The sequence below is a fragment of the Emys orbicularis genome, chromosome 19, assembly GCF_028017835.1.
Source record: "Emys orbicularis isolate rEmyOrb1 chromosome 19, rEmyOrb1.hap1, whole genome shotgun sequence".
NCBI classification, from domain to species: Eukaryota; Metazoa; Chordata; order Testudines; family Emydidae; genus Emys; species Emys orbicularis.
Window position 1 is genome coordinate 9860075 of NC_088701.1, and position 21518 is coordinate 9881592.

The 21518-nt window shown below is 43.5% G+C and overlaps 1 pseudogene; it reads left to right on the forward strand.

Annotated features, from left to right (window-relative positions):
- The window catches only part of LOC135892055 (bromodomain-containing protein 4-like), a 145716-nt pseudogene that overhangs the window by 75623 nt on the left and 48575 nt on the right, over positions 1-21518 (forward strand).

Below are 21518 nucleotides of genomic sequence, written 5' to 3' on the forward strand. Positions count from 1 at the left end.
AACACACGTGCACACTCTGCATTGGGCATTTTGGCATGTAGTTTGTGGATATTGCTCGGCTTAGAACAGAATATTGAAGGCCTCCTATAACTATCATGAAAGCTACTCCATTGTATTGCCCCGTACACCATACTATATTGGTATACTTGGATGTTCTGCTTAATCTAGCCTTTTCAGTGAAGACCAGATCCATCCAGACTGACAGCTTGTCAGGATGGCTTTTTAAAGGGAATTATATTTGGCTGCAACTTAACTCATCATCTTGCTCCTGCATCTCCCCTCCCTTGGAGATGATCTTATATTGGAGAATTGTCAGGCACTTATTGATGTAAATGTGAACCGGAAACATGTAAAGTTTTCACCTTCCTTCCAAGAGGAGAAGAAACCTGAAAGCACTTTGCCCATTCATCAGGTCTTGAAGCATTTTGTAAGGGTTGGATTACAAACTATCTTCGAAAATATGTAGGCAAGCTACCCAAGGGAAAACTGAGGACTTCCTCCTGAAGTGAGCCAAAGTACTTCTCTCCAAGATATGCTTTGAGAGACTAATCTCTTTTGGTAGATAATATTCAAGGAGGTAGGAGCCATCGGGTGGTCATATGAAGATTTGGCTATTCAGCTGGAAGTTTCACATCTTTTTTCCATTTTAGAGCAGTTTAATCAGTTCTTTCTGCTTTCCAACCCCAGATATTGGGTTTTAAATTCCAACAGATCTAATTTAGGCTATGCACTTTGAGGACAGGGGAATTATACAGTTACTATTGTCCTAGGGATGTGTACTGCTGTATATTCTCAGACACTAGGTTTCACTGTTCTACTTTTTCAATGCTGGTTGCTCTTTTATGTTTTGACTCCAAAGGCACTATGGGTGGCTATTTTGTGGCTTCTTTGCTGCAATTGTGGGACTGTTTAAAGACATAATTAGCCTGAGCTTTCACAGCCCTAAAAAGCTGCTTCTGATCCATGTATGCAGAGTTGTTGTAGTTGTGTTGGTCCCAGGATATTAGAGACAATATGGGACAGGTAATGTCTTTTATTGGACCAATCTTCTGTTGGTAAGGGAGACAAGCTTTCACAGAGCTCTTCTTCAGGTTAAGAGAGACAGTGGTATTTGGTAGCAGCTGTCTTGTGCAGGGTAGGCATATGTGTTGTGCTGTAACCAAAGCTACCTAGTGAAACTATTGTTTCTGCTAATGATGTCCTAAATAACAGCGTTGTTTCTTTCACAGTTCACACACTGGTTCTGTTGGTGAAGGAGTTCTCCTTGAATACATTATTTAAGCTTCATGTTTTTGAATGACCTGATGAGAACCCAATGAATTGCACTCCTTAGTTAAGGCAGCCAGTGGTGACGTGGCAGATGTGGTCCTCATGGTACAGTGTCATGCATAAATAGCAGTGTTTTGCTGGATCCTGCCTACCAAATACATTTCAGATAAATTTTAAAACTCAGCCCCTTCCCCTTGCTACTTTAACCTCCATTTTTGCACCCTCTTCTCCTATATATACCTTCCATTGCTGGTTTTCACAGCTTTTCCCAAGCAACAGCAGAGTGAGACTGGCTTCTCTGATACTGAAATTCTAGTCAATTTCTGAATAGCTGCACTGACACTGACCAGTCTTAATTTTGCTCAGCTCTGTTTTTGAAAGCCTTAAGCAGCAAGAAGTACAGGGTGAAATCCTGGCCCTATTGAAGGCAGAGGCAAGATTCCTATTGATTTCAGTGGGACCAGGATTTCATCCACACACTAGACCTGTCTGCAGACTTAAGAAGGCAGGTCTGCACATTGGGAAGCTTTCTTCCCAGCCATTAAAGAGTGAAAACTTGCTTTTGTTTTTTAAAATGCAAGGTTAAATGCCACAGAAATTGTTGGCTTATATGCAGGGAATTTTTCCTATATGCCATTTTTTAATGTTTGTTTCATATTCCTCATGAATCTAAATTCCTATCACTTTTGCTGCTGTGTGCTGCATTTACTCAAGCTATATATATATGTCCTTCTATTCCTGTGTGGCTTTGGATAAAGAATCCTGCACTGTAGCTCAAAGGAGCATTAGATCTTTTGACTGCATCATCACACTGTGTGTGACCTCTCAAGTTTCTTGTCAGTGCATCATAACTGTCTAGCTACAGCAATGCTCAAAGCCACACTCTGAATTTCCATACTACTGAGTGATCTGCTTAGCATTTTACACAGCATGTTAGTTTTAAAAATCATTGTTAAAATTGTTAAAAGGAGAGAGATATGTTTTAAGGAGGAACTGAGGGATTCACCACAGAGAGCCTGCAAGCATCAATGATGCTGGTATATCTGACAGGAAGCACTTGGCTAGCACAAGGGAATTTAAATTACAGCTCACAGTTCTAAACATCAGGGCTTCGGTATATGGGTGCTGTACCAGGCTGCAGGCTATTACTACATGGAGATCACTGTTCTCCTTCCTCCCTGCCTCCTATAGTAATTTATTTGAAATCCTGGCCTCCCAGTCTCAGCATTCTGGGCATTTTCGCATTAATTGTGTCCTCTAACTTTGCTTAGGAGAATGAGACTAAATTATGAAGATGTGAAAAGTTAGATGCGGAACTCCTCCTTTCAGGCTTTGAAGTGATGTTAGGGATCCATGTTAAATCATCTCTATCAGATCTCTACCCAGTCTTCACTGTACAATACTGCATAGATGGATCCAACGATTGCATGACAAGGTCTTGGGCCAATCTGAAGGTCATTTTGTGCCCAGCCTTCTAGTATAGCACTAGAAGTGAGCAGTTTTAAGCCTGCTGACTGTCCTATTGTATAACAGAGGAGTGAAAGGCTGGTCTTTTTCCACTGAGTGCCTGCAACTTCAGAATGTTCTTCCCTCTGATATGCACCAAAATATATAAATGACATCCTTCCGGGCAAGATTTTAAAATAGTTTCCTGCTTTGTTTGCATTTTTATGGGGGTTTCATTTATTGCTGAATGGTGGGTTACAAGGGTTTCCTATTCACCAACTTCTGGAAACTTCTTAATTTGGATTCTGGTTTTTTTGAGCAGAGCTCAATCCTTTGTTTTAAGTGAAGAAAAAATTGGTTGTACCTCACTTGTCTATAGGCTTTTTGTCTGGAGAACATTTTGAGCACTGTCAGTTTGACTACTGTTCTACTTGGAGCAGGTTCACAAAGACAAGAAGTGTTGATAGGCTGGTGATCATAACTGTCTCATTCCATGCAAGGAAGTCTTCTATGTTGTTTTTGTTTGTTTGTTTGCATTACTTTAGCACGTAGAGGCCTGAACTGAGATTGTGGAACCCATACTTACAGTGGGTTGTAGCCCACGAAAGCTTATGCTCTAATAAATTTGTTAGTCTCTAAGGTGCCACAAGTACTCCTGTTATTTTTGAGGAACCCATAAGGATTCTCGTCCATGTCAGAGACAGTGGGATCAGTCCTGGGATGAGTCCCACCCCTTTTCCTGTATGGACCACTAGAGGCAGCGTATCCGAAGCAATTTTCTAGACCTCTGGCTCCACTGCACCAGGAAACTAGTCTCAAACATTCTCCTCCACCAAACCCCCAACACCAGAAGACCTTTGAGGGACAGGAGGCTAGGGTGGACAACAAGGCTACCCCTCAAACCCCTGTTTAATCTTTGTCTCTGGATGAAGTAGTCATGTTTCCATCACTATCGATGGTTGAGCTTTTTTGCTGATTACAGGATCTTGTGAAGAGGATGGTGGACACCCCCTTGATACCGCTTGAGGAGGTTAAAAACACACAATGCAAGCTCCTGGACACTTTGTAGCCAGTGACACCTACCCAGGTTGCGTTACCCAATAATGACGAGCTCATGGATCCAGCAAAGGCTGTGTGGAAAATTTATGGCACTATACGGGCAACTTGTAAATGGACAGATAAAAAATATTGTTACCCCAAGACTCAGGATTTTTGTTTGGCCATCCTCCAACTAATTCCCATGTTTTGGATGCCGTAAACAAGCCAGGTAAACAGCATTATTCCAGGTCTGCCTCTTATGACAAGGACCAGAAAAGGATAGACCTTTTTGGGTGAAAGGCTTACTCATCCGCGACCCTTCAATTTTGGATCACAAATTATCAGGCAGACATGGCTAAGTATGATGTCACAAGAGTTACAGCAAGTTTGCAACCTTTATTGAACATCTTCCACAAGAGCATAGAGAGCACTTTCAGGCTATCATTAAGGCAGTTATTAGCCAGAACCCCTCTCCCAGCATTCTTGAATGCTGCAGACACTGCTACTAGATCCATCTCCACAGCAATTGTCATGCACAGAGTGTCGTGGCTCCAGCTGTTGGGGTTCGTGAGAGAGGTACAAAATGCAGTTGAGGACCTCCTGTTTGATCAGAAGCTCTTCTCAGGAATACAGACGAGTCCCTGCACATGCTGAAGAACTCCAGGGCTATGGTGAGGTTTCTGGGTATATGTACTCCTACAAAAAAGAGGAGATTTAGTGGGTCTCAAACTGCCCAAAGATCATACCCAACACAATTCTCTGGATTTCACAGAACCTGCTAGAAAGAGACTGAGATTTCGGAGGGGAAAAGTTTCCCACCCACCTTCAGGAAGTACCCAGTCATCTTTGAAATAGCTATTTTGACAGGATGGTCAAGGGCTCAACTCCTCCCTCACCTCTAGTTTGCAAGCTGCGACCTTTTGCCCACCTCCACACTTTTGGAGACTGCCTTTCCCATTTCCAGCAGACACAAGTGTCATGGAGGTTATAACATTGGACTCCACCATCCACTTTGTCCCTTCCTCCCTTCCACATCCTCTTCAGGGACCCCTCTGAGGCTAGGTCTACACTACCCGCCTGAATCGGCGGGTAGAAATCGACCTCTCGGGGATCGGGGACGCGACAATCGATCCCCGAATTGACACTCTTACTCCACCAGCGGAGGTGGGAGTAAGTGCTGTCGACGGGGAGGTCGATTTTGCCACCGTCCTTACAGCGGGGTAAGTCGGCTGCGATACGTCGAATTCAGCTACGCTATTCGCGTAGCTGAATTTGCGTATCTTAAATCGATTCCCCGCCCCCCGTAGTGAGGACGTAGCCTAACAAGACTATACTGAGCCAAGAAGTACACTCCCTCCTTTGTTTAGTTGTACCAGCCCCGCCCTGGTGCAGCAGCGGTTAATCCTTTTCTTTGGGCTGAGGAGGCGGCCATGCTCCCTCAGCTCTGCTGGGCATGCTCCAGCGGGAGACAGGGTATAAAAGGAAGCAGAGCTGCTCAGTCTGGGCTGACCGCTGGCGAGGAAGGAAGTGCACTGCTGGCTCCTGTCTGAGGACTGCCTGCACTCCAGGATTCAGAGGCCAGTCAGACAAAGACAACCCCCCAGGCTCAGGATGCCACAGAGAGTGGAGAGACCGTGGGGACCCAGAGACGGCAAACTGCAGAGAATTGGGTAGGAAGTGACCCAGGGAAACTTGGCAGGGAATCAGTTGTAGAACCAGAGACTAGCTCGGCGTGTTTCGGTAGGATCCCCGGTGAGCTGGTGGTGGGCAACCCCACCACCAACAGGGCCCTGGGTTGGGACCCAGTGGAGAGGGAGGGCCCGGGTCCCCCTACCCTGGCCACCACTCATCCCAGCGTGGTGGCTCAGCTCACCCATACTATTGACTCTGTCCGCTAGGCCGCGCTGCCCTGGCAGCAAGGGCCGAGCTATTGACTCTGGCCGCTAGGCCGCGCTGCCCTGGCAGCAAGGGCCGAGCTATTGACTCTGGCCGCTAGGCCGCGCTGCCTCAAGACCAAGGACAGCCCTACAGACCCAGCCACAGGGCTGTAAAGCAGCTCTCCCCCACCCCCAAAGGGTGACTGGATGTACCAGCCCTGCGACAAGGAGCAGTAGACCTCACGGGAAAGGGTTTTACTCAAGGTATACTTTTGTATCACGTCTCAAAAAAGTTCCAGATGGTGGCTCTGGCAGCCCTAATCTCTTCTCTAAAGGCAGGAGATTGGTTTTCGGCCCTCGATCTACAGATTGCCTATTTCCATCTAGAGATACATCCTGCACACAGGGGATACCTGCACTTCACCATGGGCCAGGATTGTTTTTAGTGCTGAGTACTTCTCTTCAGACTTTGTTTGGCCCCAAAGGCATTCTGAAAGGCTTTAGCAGTAGTAGCTGCTCACCTTTGGTGAGAAGCAATTTTAGTCACCCGGTATCTTGACGACTGGTTAGTCAAGGGCTGATCTTACAAACCGGTACCAACTTCCATCCAGAGCCCCCTCTCTCCTCCAAGAATTGGGTCTCCAGCTAAACATTTAAAAAAAAAAAATTATCCACATTAGCCCCTGTAACAGAGAATACAATTCATGGGGGTATATTTGGATTCGTTGGTAGCCAGGGACTTCTTTCCCACATTCAGATTCGTAACTTTGTCACATCTGGTTGGGACAAGTCAAGGAAGACCCTGTACTACAGTAAGGAACTGTTTGCAGCTCCTGGGTCATATGACAGTTTGCACCGTTGTGACCAAGCATGCAAAATTATGCCTCTGCTGCTTTTAGGGCTGATTCAGGGGGACCTATTGGACGAACAGGTTAAGGTTCCCCTCCAGGTGAAGAACTCTCTGGATTGATGGCAAGATTAATGCAAAGTCTGTGTGGGTGTCCCGTTGATCCAACCTGCTCCAATAATAAGTGTGACAACAGATGCATCGCTGTTTGTTGAGATATACCCCATCCCTCACTCATAACTCAGGGCAGGTAGTCCCCTCAGTCAACTGGTCTCTATATCAATTTGTTGGAACTCAAGGATTGCCTACCTTGAGTTCCTGCCCTCATCAGTAGCAAAACAATCACAATCATGACAGACAACGTGGCTTGCATGTTTGATAACAACCAGAAGAGAGAGATTCCCTTTCCTGTGCGCCGAAGCTAGAAAGTTATGGAACTGGTATATAGCCAATCAGAGTCAGATCTCAGTCGTTTTGCCTTCCTGGAGCCCAGAATGTCACAGCCAGTTGGCTCAGCCGGCACTTCTCCCAGGACTAAGAATGTGAGTTGGACTGTCAAATCGAGGTACCAGGCGTGGAGTCCGATCGAGAGGTAGGACGAAGCGCAAGCTCCATGAGGAGGGCCCTTAAGCAAATATCCCGCTCCTTCTGAGTTTGAGGGTGAAAGTTTTTGCAGATTCTGCACTTATCCTTTCTGTGGGACTCCCTCAAACGTTTTAAACAGCTCTCGTGGGGGTCACTAATGGGCATCGGCCGGCTACACAATGAACATGGCTTAAAACCTGGGGCACAGGCATGCCCCGCTCCGAGGCGCAGTCCAAGCCGGGACTCTAAACAATACTCTAACACTTAACTTAAAGATCTAACTAAGTACCTAGCAACTAACAACAAAGGAGACAGAACAATGGACTGTAAGGACCACTAACACTCTTGCGATGCAAGACATGGCACTCCAACCAACCGTCATGGGCAGTAAGAAGGAACTGAAAGGGCATAGGGTCGGCAACGCCTAATATACCAATACATGAGCGTGGCCGACCCTACAGATACCACTAAGGCAAAAATCTCCCAACTGTGCATGTGGGCACACGCACACCTAGAATGGAATGGACATGAGCAACACATCTGAAAGAACAACAGTTACAAAAAGGTAGGTAACTGGGTTTTTTTTTGTTTGTTTGTTTTTTTGTTGGCTTGCTTGGAGATTCAATACAAATAATTTTAGCTAGGAAACTCCATGCAAAAAAATGACATTAAGAAAATATCAATATTGCGAAGCTAAGCACTTGGAAGCCAGGAAATGCTAAAGTTAAGACTGAATGTGTAAAATCTTGCAACACTGGCTACTAATCTGTGTATAATAGAAAAAACAGACTTCATGAAAATCTATATAGTATGCAAAGTCTATATAGTATGCAAATAAACAATAGTTCCTTGAGTAACTACACATGTGCATTCCACTCTAGGTGTTGGTGCGCGTGGCTGTCAGAAACTTTTCCCCTCTATAGTACTCGCTTAGTAGCTTGAGCCCCCACCCCATTCACCATTACATGCAGATATAAAAGGTAGCCCCCCTCAGTTCCTTTTTATTGTCCATGACACTCATTGGAACTCTGTTCTATATCAGAGCAGTTCTTTCTCTCAGCCTTTGTGAACATAACGTGTGTGTATATATACATAGTCTAGTCTTTAGTATTATTAGCCATGGCCAAATGAGCAGGGGAGTTGCTGGCATTAATGTTGGGACTTCCACAGATGATGATCTTTAAGGACAAGGTTTACCTGCATCCTCATCTGAAGTTGGTCCCAAAGGTGGCTTCCACTTTCCACATCAACCAGCCAATTTATTTGCCAGTATTCCTCCCTGCTTATATGTGGTATTGGGTAGAAGAGCATTTGCATATGTTGGACATAAGAGCCTTGCCATTTTACCTGGACAAATCAGTCACTTTCATAGATCCTTCCAGTTGTTTGTAGCATTGGCAAACGGTAAGAGGTCTCCACCACCCAGAGAATTTCTTCCTGGATTGCACCCTGCATATGCATGCGCGATGACTTTGGCTAATGTCACAGCTCATTTGATGAGGTCACGGTCAGCCCCAGCGACCTTTCTGACACAAGTCCCAGTTGCAGACATTTGTAGTGGCAGCCTGGTCCTTGGTCCACATCTCCATGATCCACATGCTGTGCTTAAGACTCCAAAGACAATGCTAGAGGAGAACAAGTTGTTCTCCAATCTTTATTGAAATAGATTCCAATCCCACTTCCTGTTTTATGGCTTCTGAGTCTCCAAGAGTAGAATGAACATGTGCAATTACTCGAAGAAGAAAAAGGGTTACTAACCTGTTCCATAACTGCTCTTCTTAGAGATCTGTCGCACGTGTCCATTCCATGACATGCACTCGTACCCATCTTCATTGGAGTTATGGCAAGAAGGAACTGAGGGGGCTAGAGGGAGCTCTGCTCTTTATACCTGCATGCAGTGACGCACAGTAGCAGAGGAAGTTTGAGCCACCAAACGGGTACTGCTGAAGGAAAAAGTTTGATGGCCATGCACTGGGCATACAGACTCCAAAAGCGAAATTGACATGTGCAACACATCTCAAACAGTAGTTACGGAACAGGTTAGTAACAGTTTTTCATACTAAGTCCTGCAATCCAGTCTGAACCAGACTACAAGTGTCAAGTCTGGGACAGCTGGGTTTGGCTCTCCACTTGCCTGTGAGGTCAGCCTGTGGTGGTTATTTGTGACAGCAGCTGTGTGCCTTACTCCTGCTGTCTGCCACCATCTGCTACTCTGTGTGTGTGCTGCAGTGTGAGAGGTATTGTGATGCCTCAGCATACTCATTTTGCAGGGTACACACAGCAGAACATGGGTGACAGGACCAGAGCATGCAGCTGCCTCTGTGCCAACCCCACGGCAGGAGGTAGCAACAGTCGCAATTCGGGTTCAGGGGAATGGAGTAGAAGGGTCAGGGTTGAAGTCGGGTCAAAAAATGACTTGACCCTACTTGGGCGGGACCTAAAAATTAGGTCTGAGCAGACCTCTGGTAACTGAGAATATTATGATTGATCATAGATAAGGTTTTAAATTGCACGTTAAGAGACGCCTACATCATACTAAAAATGGAAGTCAGTCTGTAACCACTGAGAATGTGCTAGAAATTGGTTCTTTCTGTGGCTCTGTGCTCAATAGTGTCATGTTTTGATATGACTAGTTAACCCTTTGCCCATTTCTGATCACTATTTTGTGCTGTTCATAAAGATGTTTGCTTGTATTTGAGTATAAATTAGTGAATTTTTGTCAGTAGGTTAACAATGTATTTTTGCCACTAGATGGTATCTGTGTCAACTTCAAGCTGCTTTTATTGGATTATTTTTTCTGCCTGTTTTATTTTTAATTATTACTTGATCCAGTTGGCAGTTGTAGTTTTCAGTTTCTGCATTAACCTGCTGTGAAAGTGTTGCTTTTCATTGTTAAACACCTCAGATGCAGAGGCAATTTGTTTGTTTGTGGCGGGAAGGTTGTCTGATTAGTAAAGCTTGTGAAGCACTTCAGGAACTTTAGAGCCTTGTCTGCACGAGGCTTTTTTTGCCAAAAACTTGCCACTAACCGTGCTACTTGTTAGGGCAGACAGGGCTTTAGGTGGCCACCTATGATATGATTAATCAAAATTTGTATTACGGTAGTGCTTAAAGGTCAACAGATTGGGTCCCTAATGTGATAGATATCCACACACAATAAATGGCAGTCCCTGCCCCTCAAGAGCCTACAGTCTACCCCACTGCATCTTCTTAGACCTTCTGTAAGCAAAGTTAGATGATACGGTAGTTAAAATGTAAATGCACACCTGGAGTTACCTGTGCACTTACCATTGCTACCAAGTTGAGAAGCTGAACTGGAGGTAGCAACAGAGAGAATATTTTGGCAACAAATCTAGTGTATACAAAGTCTATGGGAAGGCAAATGGTGCTATAATTACTTTGATTTACAAAAAGCATATAGAGGAAAAAATCATACAGATACAAGTTCTTGAGGCCAAGACTGATGAGAGTTCAGAGATGGGTGCGACTGAATTAAAAGTGCAAGAAGGTTTCAAGAAAGGATTTCATTCAAGTCATAGTGACAGGTGTGGTACAAGAGCCAAAGTAGACTAGTATATAAGTCAGTACAAATTTCGTATCTGTGATCCTTTGCCTGTACTCTAAGGGAGGACAAAGGAGAAGGAAAAGCATGTTGGTTTTGTGTTCAGTTTCCTTATTTAAAAAGTCCTGTTAAATGTTTGTTGTTCAAAGGAATCATTAGTCTCTTGTGTAAATATTTTTGATAATGCTTAATAGCTGATTTGTGAAATGAGGTTATTGATTTATTTTATTTAACTGTGTGTTAAAATAGTTTCATATTTAAATAGTAAATTTTTATACTGCAGCATATTTTATTTGGTGAGTGATTAAAATGAGTTATGGGTAAATACATGGGTAAATATTTATTTTCATACCAACAGTATGCATAGCACCATGATGAGCAGACATGTGCCCTGTGCTAAAGAGTTTCTAATCTAAGTTGTATACACAGTAGAGTTAAGAGATAAACTCTTACATACACAAAACAACCTCTATAGGTTAAATGTTGAACTTCCAGGCAGAAGGTGAATTTTTGCCTTATTCTTTTAAATGCATTCAAAACTTGATAGAGGGATGGCACTGAAAATCCTGACAGCAGAAGTGTGTCATAGAGAAAGATGAGAATTTGTGCGCCCGCCCTTCCCCCCTCTCCCCCCCCCCCCCGCTTTTTTTTGTTTTGTTTTTTGCAGCAGTTAATTAGGGCTGTTCTTCATATTTATCATTTCAAAACTTCGTTTCTAACCATTGTATTTTTGTTTTACCCACATTTACTCTTTCTCTATATAAATATAGTTGAAGAGAAGAGCTGCAGTTATATGAACAAAATCCCTTATTTTCTTCAGATCTAAATTATTCACAAATTACGTTTTATTTGTAAAATCCTTCACTCTTTCTATGAAAGGGATTCAAATGTGAATCACAAAGATTTTGATAAGTAAAAAACTTGTTTATCTGATTTTAAAAGTAAAAGGGCTATGGCTCTTGAAAATACATATAAACAAAATCGTTTCTCTTAAGAGTCAGAAATCTGAGATGTGGTCATCTTGGTCTCTCTGCTAGAGTGAGAGAGTTCACAAAGGGAAACAGCATAAGGTTTGTGAGAGAAAAAACGAATGTCTCTAAAGTTCAGTTTTTTCAACCTCTTAAGGATAATGGTGAGTGTTTCAAGTGTTGCTAAAATCCTATGTCATTGGTTATGTCGTCTTTTGGAATCTTACAGGAAAAAAAACTTTGCAGTTAAACATTCAAGCAAACAAAATGGACAGATGTTGAAAAATACTTTTAGGCTTTCATATCAGACTCTTAAATGTTCTCAGTTTACAGTTGCCATATCATTGATTTAAGTCAGTGTTTCACATAAAGGTGACTCTGCGCCCTGGTTCACACTAAAGTATAATTGCAAGTTGCTTGGTCAAGTGGTAAATGTAATTGAGGTGGTGTTTGCTTTCTGTAGCCAGCTGGTTATGATGTAATCATTGTCTTTAGGAAATGGAGCTTGTACCTTTGCTAAGAAGGAGGGCAGACAGCAGTCACTGCAGTGGTACTGTTAAGAGGGTATTTGCATAATTCTTGTTTTAAACTGTCTGTGCTGAATAAAGTGTTAGTACAGGGTATAACTTGGCACAGAAAATTTCAGCATGCAAAGAGCACTTGTCTTAAAAACAAACAAACAAAAACTAATACAATTTTTAAACTATTTCTCCCCTGTCCCTATTGTTTCCTTCAAGGGTATTGTGGTTAAAGTCCAGTTTCCAGACTGATTGCATATCTTGGGGAAATTACTTAAATGGTACAGCCTTATATTTCTAATAGCCTAGTTGTTTGTCTCCAGGCAGCTAATGCATTCAGCATTCTGAAATTATAAGTAAAATATCAGAAAGGTAGCTAGACTTACAGTAAGGTCCTGGATTTGGGCCTTTAACCTTGATGTCATGGTAATGTGGCCCACTACTAGTTATTTCCTTTTAAATGTATGTTTAAATAGCTAAGTCAGGTAGGCCATATGTGAGCAAAATGACTGCATATCAGTCAGGCAGAATTACCCCCTTAATTGTTCTGAGGCACAAGCCACAGATTGCTTGTAACGTGCAAAAATATGACTGAGCAGAGATGACTGAGCAGTACATGCTTCACTGACAAATACAGACTTAATATTATGATTGGTAGCATTTATGTGGCTTTTCACCATAAACGTGTTTTTACATTTTTTAAATATAACCCTTTTAAAGAGTCATGCTTTAGTTTTTACATATTGAATGATAAATGGGTTAGAGAATATTTAAAATGGACTCTTCTGCTGTTAGACTAACTTGTTTCCCCAGCTGCCTTTGCTCTAGGTGAGGATGGTGCTTTGGCATGTCACAGTAACTAAATGTTGGCGTTTGGGACTCCTCTGTACCATGAAGAGCTTTTTTACATTTGCCTTATTTAAAAACTAAATCCCAGCCACTATTTACCTGACTGAGCAGTTAGGATGTGCTCTGAGAATTTAGTTCAGATAGCGTTGTGTGTCTGTCTCTCATTTGCCTTATCTGTAAAAAGATGGTGTTTCTAATTGCCAGCCCTACTATCTGGGATCTGAGAATCAACTTGGGTTATATCTGAATATAATTTGTCAGCAAGAAAGATTCTGCACCGGAACTTGTTTAACAATTCAGAGGATAATGACTGACCCAGGGTAAAATCCATTTCTCCCTCCCATTGGCTCTGAAGACTAATGTCAATATTAAAATCTTATTTTGGCACTAAAGTGGATGCAATATATATTACTGAGGATACAATTTAGTCACAGAGGTCATGGAAGTCATGAATTCTGTGACTTTACCAGGCCTTCTTGACTTCTTTAACTTCACCCTGTTCACTAGGGAGGGTGGTGAAGCACTGGAATGGGTTACCTAGGGAGGTGGTGGAATCTCCTTCCTTAGAGGTTTTTAAGGTCAGGCTTGACAAAGCCTTGGCTGGGATGATTTAGTTGGGAATTGGTCCTGCTTTGAGCAGGGGGTTGGACTAGATGACCTCCTGAGGTCCCTTCCAACCCTGATATTCTATGATTCACCCAGGGCTGTGCACCACTCCCCTGCAGCTGGAGCCATGGCTATCTCCTCCGCCCCCACCCACTCGTGTCTGGAGCCAGGGCTGTGCCCCCCACCCCTGTGGCAATGGGGCTCGGGCTGTCAGTCCCCCATGGGGCTCCAGCTGTCATACCACCCCCAGCAGCTGCCCCCCCTCCCCTTCCCTCTCTTCTCTCCCCCCCTTCCCCCCAGTTATTTTAAGTAAAAGTCACAGAGAGGTCATGGCTCCTGTGAATTTTTGCTTATTGCCCACAACCTGACTGTTATTTTTAGTAAAAGTGACAAAATCTTAACCTTACATATTACGCACAGGAAGAGACCTGTCGAGTAAGAAGATGCCCTTTTTACATAGTTGCCTTTCCGACCATACTCTAAGCAACCCAGTACTGTAGAGCAGGTGGAGAGCCTGCCAGGGTTTTAAAGAACACAATAAGACTTCAGAGAAGCTAAAATTATTTAACCACAAAAGCAGGATGGAGGAATACCTCCCCCTGGACAAATCTTTACAGATAGTCTGTCCGAGAAGTAGCATTGGTAAAGGTCTTTTTACATCCTTTCCATGCCAATGTTGGTGCAGACGGCAGAAACCAGTCCTTTGCTGCTGCTCCCCATTAGCTCTGTGGTGTTGAGATCAACTATTCTGCCCTCACTACTAAAGGGGGTTCCTAAGATTGCTCTTGGGTGCTTTCATTTCCACTTGGCAGCTTCACATGGGGGTATATGTTGGCATCTGCAGTACATGCTTCAGATATGTCAAGTGCTTTCTTCTGATTCTGGTGGAAATGAGCTGCTGGTTAGTGATTTCTCAGATCTCTTCACTGGTGATTTTTTCCAACCAATGCCCAGACTCTTTCATAGGCACTTACTTTCGAAGGTGTCTGGTTTTCTGACTAACATTTTAGTAGCTCTCGCAGCCGTGTGTTAGCACCGAGATTACTTTTGAATTGAAAATTCTGTTTTGTTCTGGCACTGTATATTTTTGATTTCCATAGGTGGTTGAGTTTAGTGTATGCTATGGATGCGTCTCTGTTCTTGATGTCACTTCCTTCTTGAGGTCTCTGTTGGCTAACGGTGCTGCCCAGGTGGATGAACGGTTTTACTTTTTTGATATTTTAGCCTTATAACTTGCTTAGCGTGTTATTTTTGCCAAGTTGTCTGTCTTTATAAGTTTTTATGGGCCTCACTCACTAGTGCAGTATCAGCAAAGTCTAGGTCTTCTAGGCATTTTCCATCTGCCCATGCTGTTCTGGTGTTTGTGTTGCTAATGCACTTTATCCAGTCTTTTGCAATGCCAAACAACAATGGAGATAAAATGCAGCCGTTCAGCACCTGTGTCCACATTGAACCATGTCATCTGGTTGTTCAGATTTAGTATTAGCCATTCTGTAAGGGGATTTTTTTCAACATTTCAGTATATCTCTGTACTGGGTTTTGTATTAAGGTCTTGACTCTGCAAGCATAGTTGTAATTTTTCTTTAGGACTTCAATCTACCATATCCTCCAAATCTCAGGTTTACCTTTTGACTTTAATTTTGTTTAAAATATCAGTTAAGGAGTGAACAGAGAGGTAGTGTAGTAGCGTAGTAAGCTTTAAGCTGCCTCAAAGTTATTTTTAATTAAGGAAGCTAAAACATTGAATTCTATCCTTGAGAAGTAATTTTGAGGACTTGTTTGCGCCCTCTGAACTTTGTCTTTTAATAAGGAAGGAAGCTGCTGCCCTGAATTGGACCATCAGCGTTTCTTTTTGCTAATCCCTAGAGCTGTTCTGCGGTTTTAGTAGGTTTGATCATCCTGCACCTTAGTATTTATTGTGTAGATCGTATCATCAATTCAGGACTCTTACCTTATTTAGTTACATAAGTAGGCTTTGAAGGATCAGATTTTTATCGGTAAATGTCAGTAAACCTCAATTTCACTATACACACACAAACTGAATATTTCTAGCGACAATAGAAAGTTACAGATAAGCAAAGTAAGAAAAATGCTGCTTGAGAACTGTTTGATTTAAGGAGATTTACTTTGTTTGTTTGTATATGTGATATTGGCAATTTGTATTTTAATGGTAATAAAGCTTTAACTTTTGGAATCTCTACATCTGCTGTCATTAAATAATTGACTGACCACCCCATGCTGCCCTGCAACTGTGGACATTTAAATAGATAAGTAGAAAAAAAAAGTTTAAAACTTGTAATTTTTTGCAACTGTGAAAAATTAAATGGACAAAAAATGCTTAAAAATAAACATCGATATCAGAAGTTGAATTCTGCCAAGCCTGTACAGAACATATATTGAATCTTAGTCTGTCCTCCCTTCGTTCCTTCAAGGAGGAAGGCTTGTCTGTGTTTGTCAGGTGCTTATGTTGCTTGAATAATAATCATTATTACATGCTGAGCTGCTTGTAAATGTGTATTTGTATAGTACTTGCAAACCTAGCATTATTTTTCAATGTGTTTTTCTCCCCCAGGATGTTTTTGAGATGCGCTTTGCTAAAATGCCAGATGAACCTGAAGGACCCATGATTCCAGCCTCCTCTCCAGTAGTGGTGCCACCCCCAACCAAGGTGGCCCCCCCTTCGTCCAGTGATAGCAGCAGTGATAGCTCCTCTGATAGCGATAGCTCATCAGATGATTCTGAGGAGGAACGAGCTCAGCGACTAGCAGAACTCCAGGAACAGGTAATGTGTTCTGCGGGTCTAGGGGCTAGAGCAGGGGGAACTAGGAGTCAGGCATTCTCAACTCTTCTACTGACTTGGGTGACCTTGGGCAATTTGCTTTAGCTCTTTGCCTTAGTTTATCCATCTGTAAAATGAGCTACCAGCTTCCCAGGGGCTGTGAAGCTCAATTGTAAAGTGCTCTGACATCTGTCGTTGAAAGGGCTTAATGGGAAAAGTATTAATAAATATCGTGATGTCTTTCAAAACATTTGATTATGTTCTATTTAGTACACATATAATCATAGAATCATAGAATATCAGGGTTGGAAGGGACCTCAAGAGGTCATCTAGTCCAACCCCCTGCTCAAAGCAGGACCAATTCCCAACTAAATCATCCCAGCCAGGGCTTTGTCAAGCCGGGCCTTAAAAACCTCCAAGGAAGGAGACTCTACCACCTCCCTAGGTAACGCATTCCAGTGCTTCACCACCCTCCTAGTGAAATAGTGTTTCCTAATATCCAACCTGGACCTCCCCCACTGCAACTTGAGACCATTGCTCCTTGTTCTGTCATCTGCCACCACTGAGAACAGCCGAGCTCCATCCTCTTTGGAATCCCCCTTCAGGTAGTTGAAGGCTGCTATCAAATCCCCCCTCATTCTTCTCTTCTGGAGACTAAACAATCCCAGTTCCCTCAGCCTCTCCTCATAAGTCATGTGCTCCAGACCCCTAATCATTTTTTTGCCCTCCGCTGGACTCTTTCCAATTTTTCCACATCCTTCTTGTAGTGTGGGGCCCAAAACTGGACACAGTATTCCAGATGAGGCCTCACCAATGTCGAATAAAGGGGAACGATCACGTTCCTCGATCTGCTGGCAATGCCCCTACTTATACAGCCCAAAATGCCGTTAGCCTTCTTGGCAACAAGAGCACACTGTTGACTCATATCCAGCTTCTCGTCCACTGTGACCCCTAGGTCCTTTTCTGCAGAACTGCTACCTAGCCATTCGGTCCCTAGTCTGTAGCAGTGCATGGGATTCTTCCGTCCTAAGTGCAGGACTCTGCACTTATCCTTGTTGAACCTCATCAGGTTTTTTTTGGCCCAATCCTCTAATTTGTCTAGATCCCTCTGTATCCGATCCCTACCCTCTAGTGTATCTACCACGCCTCCTAGTTTAGTGTCATCTGCAAACTTGCTGAGAGTGCAGTCCACACCATCCTCCAGATCATTAATAAAGATATTAAACAAAACCGGCCCCAGGACCGACCCTTGGGGCACTCCGCTTGAAACCGGCTGCCAACTAGACATGGAGCCATTGATCACTACCTGTTGAGCCCGACGATCTAGCCAGCTTTCTATCCACCTTACAGTCCATTCATCCAGCCCATACTTCTTTAACTTGGCGGCAAGAATACTGTGGGAGACCGTATCAAAAGCTTTGCTAAAGTCAAGGAATAACACATCCACTGCTTTCCCCTCATCCACAGAGCCAGTTATCTCATCATAGAAGGCAATTAGGTTAGTCAGGCACGACTTCCCCTTGGTGAATCCATGCTGACTGTTCCTGATCACTTTCCTCTCCTCTAAGTGTTTCATAATTGATTCCTTGAGGACCTGTTCCATGATTTTTCCAGGGACTGAGGTGAGGCTGACTGGCCTGTAGTTCCCCGGATCCTCCTTCTTCCCTTTTTTAAAGATGGGCACTACATTAGCCTTTTTCCAGTCATCCGGGACCTCCCCCGATCGCCATGAGTTTTCAAAAATAATGGCTAATGGCTCTGCAATCTCATCCGCCAACTCCTTTAGCACCCTCGGATGCAGCGCATCCGGCCCCATGGACTTGTGCACGTCCAGTTTTTCTAAATAGTCCCGAACCACTTCTTTCTCCACAGAGGGCTGGTCACCTTCTCCCCATATTGTGCTGCCCAGTGCAGCAGTCTGGGAGCTGACCTTGTTCATGAAGACAGAGGCAAAAAAAGCATTGAGTACATTAGCTTTTTCCACATCCTCGGTCACTAGGTTGCCTCCCTCATTCAGTAAGGGGCCCACACTTTCCTTGACTTTCTTCTTGTTGCTAACATACCTGAAGAAACCCTTCTTGTTACTCTTAACATCTCTTGCTAGCTGCAACTCCAAGTGTGATTTGGCCTTCCTGATTTCATTCCTGCATGCCTGAGCAATAGTTTTATACTCCTCCCTGGTCATTTGTCCAATCTTCCACTTCTTGTAAGCTTCTTTTTTGCGTTTAAGATGAGCAAGGATTTCACTGTTTAGCCAAGCTGGTCGCCTGCCATATTTACTATTCTTTCTACACATTGGGATGGTTTGTTCCTGCAACCGCAATAAGGATTCTTTAAAATACAGCCAGCTCTCCTGGACCCCTTTGCCCTTCATGTTATTCTCCCAGGGGATCCTGCCCATCTGTTCCCTGAGGGAGTCAAAGTCTGCTTTTCTGAAGTCCAGGGTCCGTATTCTGCTGCTCTCCTTTCTTCCTTGTGTCAGGATCCTGAACTCGACCATCTCATGGTCACTGCCTCCCAGGTTCCCATCCACTTTTGCTTCCCCTACTAATTCTTCCCTGTTTGTGGGGAGCAGGTCAAGAAAAGCTCTGCCCCTAGTTGGTTCCTCCAGCACTTGCACCAGGAAATTGTCCCCTACACTTTCCAAAAACTTCCTGGATTGTCTGTGCACCGCTGTATTGCTCTCCCAGCAGATATCAGGGTGATTAAAGTCTCCCATGAGAACCAGGGCCTGCGATCTAGCAACTTCTGCTAGTTGCCAGAAGAAAGCCTCATCCACCTCATCCCCCTGGTCTGGTGGTCTATAGCAGACTCCAACCACGACATCACCCTTGTTGCTCACACTTCTCAACTTTATCCAGAGACTCTCAGGTTTTTCTGCAGTTTCATACTGGAGCTCTGAGCAGTCATACTCCTCTCTTACATACAACGCAACTCCCCCACCTTTTCTGCCCTGCCTGTCCTTCCTGAACAGTTTATATCCATCCATGACAGTACTCCAGTCATGTGAGTTATCCCACCAAGTCTCTGTTATTCCAATCGCATCATAGTTCCCTGATTGTGCCAGGACTTCCAGTTCTCCCTGCTTGTTCAAAAAAATCACAGCAGCACACTATACCATTGCCTTGAGTTAGGTAGCGTCATTTGAATGGATAGAATACAGTTTTGGGCTGGCTCAACTTAAGACTAAAGTGTGGCACCTGAACTTATAAAATGGGGCCTGTAGCCACCACCTCTGATAGGGAGGTGCAGCCCCGAATACAGGCAGTGCTCCATCTGAATCATTGTAGCCTCCCAGGCCCTCCTCGTCCATTAAATCATTCATTGTCAATAGCATTTAGTGTCCAACTGGCGCAGAGGAAGTGGGCAGTCTGTTCTTGGCCGAAAGGTGAGGAGAGTAGTAACTTTATAAAAACTTCCTACCCCCTGTCAAGCGGGTCAGGGTGCTTTAAAGTATAATGAAAAAAAAAAAATCAGTGTACAATAAAAAGCATCTAGAACTGACCCACTTAATATTCAAAGAGATGAAAGCAAGTGAGAGTAGCCAGGCCAGAAAGGAGAAGAAAGGAATGAATATGGGAGTGGAGGTGATGCAGAGCGAAAGTATCTTGATCTTTGTGTGTCTGCCTCTTAGCTTAAAGCAGTGCATGAACAGCTCGCTGCCCTGTCCCAGCCACAGCAGAGCAAACCAAAGAAAAAGGAGAAAGACAAGAAAGAAAAGAAGCACAAAAAGAAGGAAGAAGTAGAGGAGAATAAGAAAAGTAAAACCAAGGAACCACCACTCAAGAAGGCCAAGAAAAATAATAGCAACAGCAGTAACTCAAGGTCAGCTTTGTGTCTGTCGTATCTTGCAGTTTTTGTATTTTACTGCACTGAGGAACAATAGAGAGTTAGAGACAACATTCTTGCATTCAGGATTACTTCAAACAGTAACCCCTAGTGCCTGTGGTGTAGTGATGGCTCACTCTGGGGTTTCTAGCTTGTGTAAGGGCCTTCGCATTGATAGTATCAGTTCCAGGAACACGTGTTGGTGCAGCCCCCAATCCGTTGTGCCTCAGTGTGACAGTACTTGTTTTCACTCATGCACCCCTGTGCTTCTGTGTCTAGCTTGTGGGGCTGCCATTAGTATCCAGTATGAGATATGATAGAGAATTAATTTTTGTTCCTCTGTATATTGTCACTGTGACATTGAATCCCAGATCCTGGAGTTTTTTAGATTTCATCTATCTTCCCCTCCTGGGTGCTGGAGGGATTGGTTTATCAGGGAAAAGGTTATGAGCTAGATATTTACAGTTGGGTAAGTGACAACTCAGCAGAGGTAAAATATCCAAGTATTTCAAGGGCATAACCCCCAGCCAGGGGGAGGAACTATTTACAGTGCAACAAAGCATCATAACTTCGGGTAATGGGATGAAATGAAGAAAGGGGAAAATGTAATTTGCATATAAGTACAAACTGCTTGCAGTGAGCTTGATTAGGCTGCAAAATTGTCAAAAGTAAGGGATATGAGCCCATTTCTCATCCCCTACCCCCACCCCCCGTTTAGGGCATTGAGGCTGGATAAAATACTAGACAATGTACTGTAGAGCTCAATTGTAAATTCTTCCCAGGGAACTGAACTGACTGTGGCCTAATAGATCTCTTACTTCTCTAATTTCATTGGTAATCCTTTCGCTACATAGGCTGTGCATTCTGTGTTAACGCTGAGGTGCTATGAATCTGGCTGAAGTGTGACCTCTTCAATTAGATACACATCCTTTTTATAACTACAAACCTAGTTTCTCAAAATCAGTGATAGTCTAATTTCTGTATTCTCAGAATAAAACCACACCCCTAGTATATGAAGTCTCTAACAGATCGTTACTTATTCTGAGGACAGTTGTTTTGTTTTTTTTTATGCCTGCTGCTTCTTGCTTCCCCTCCTCTCCCACACGCACATATAGATCAGCAAGTCAGAAATCATAAGAGGGATCCATATATTTAATGCTGAAAATGAATGTCACCAAGGAGCGCCTATCTATCACGTTCTGTTCTCTCTGCCCTCTTACCCACCCATTCCAATTGTACTCTTAATAGCCTACTGAAAACAAACAACTTTGATCATTTTTAATTAGAGTGTAATGTAATCAATGTTACATTTAAGACATTAATATCAAGCTGCTGCTTTTTAAACT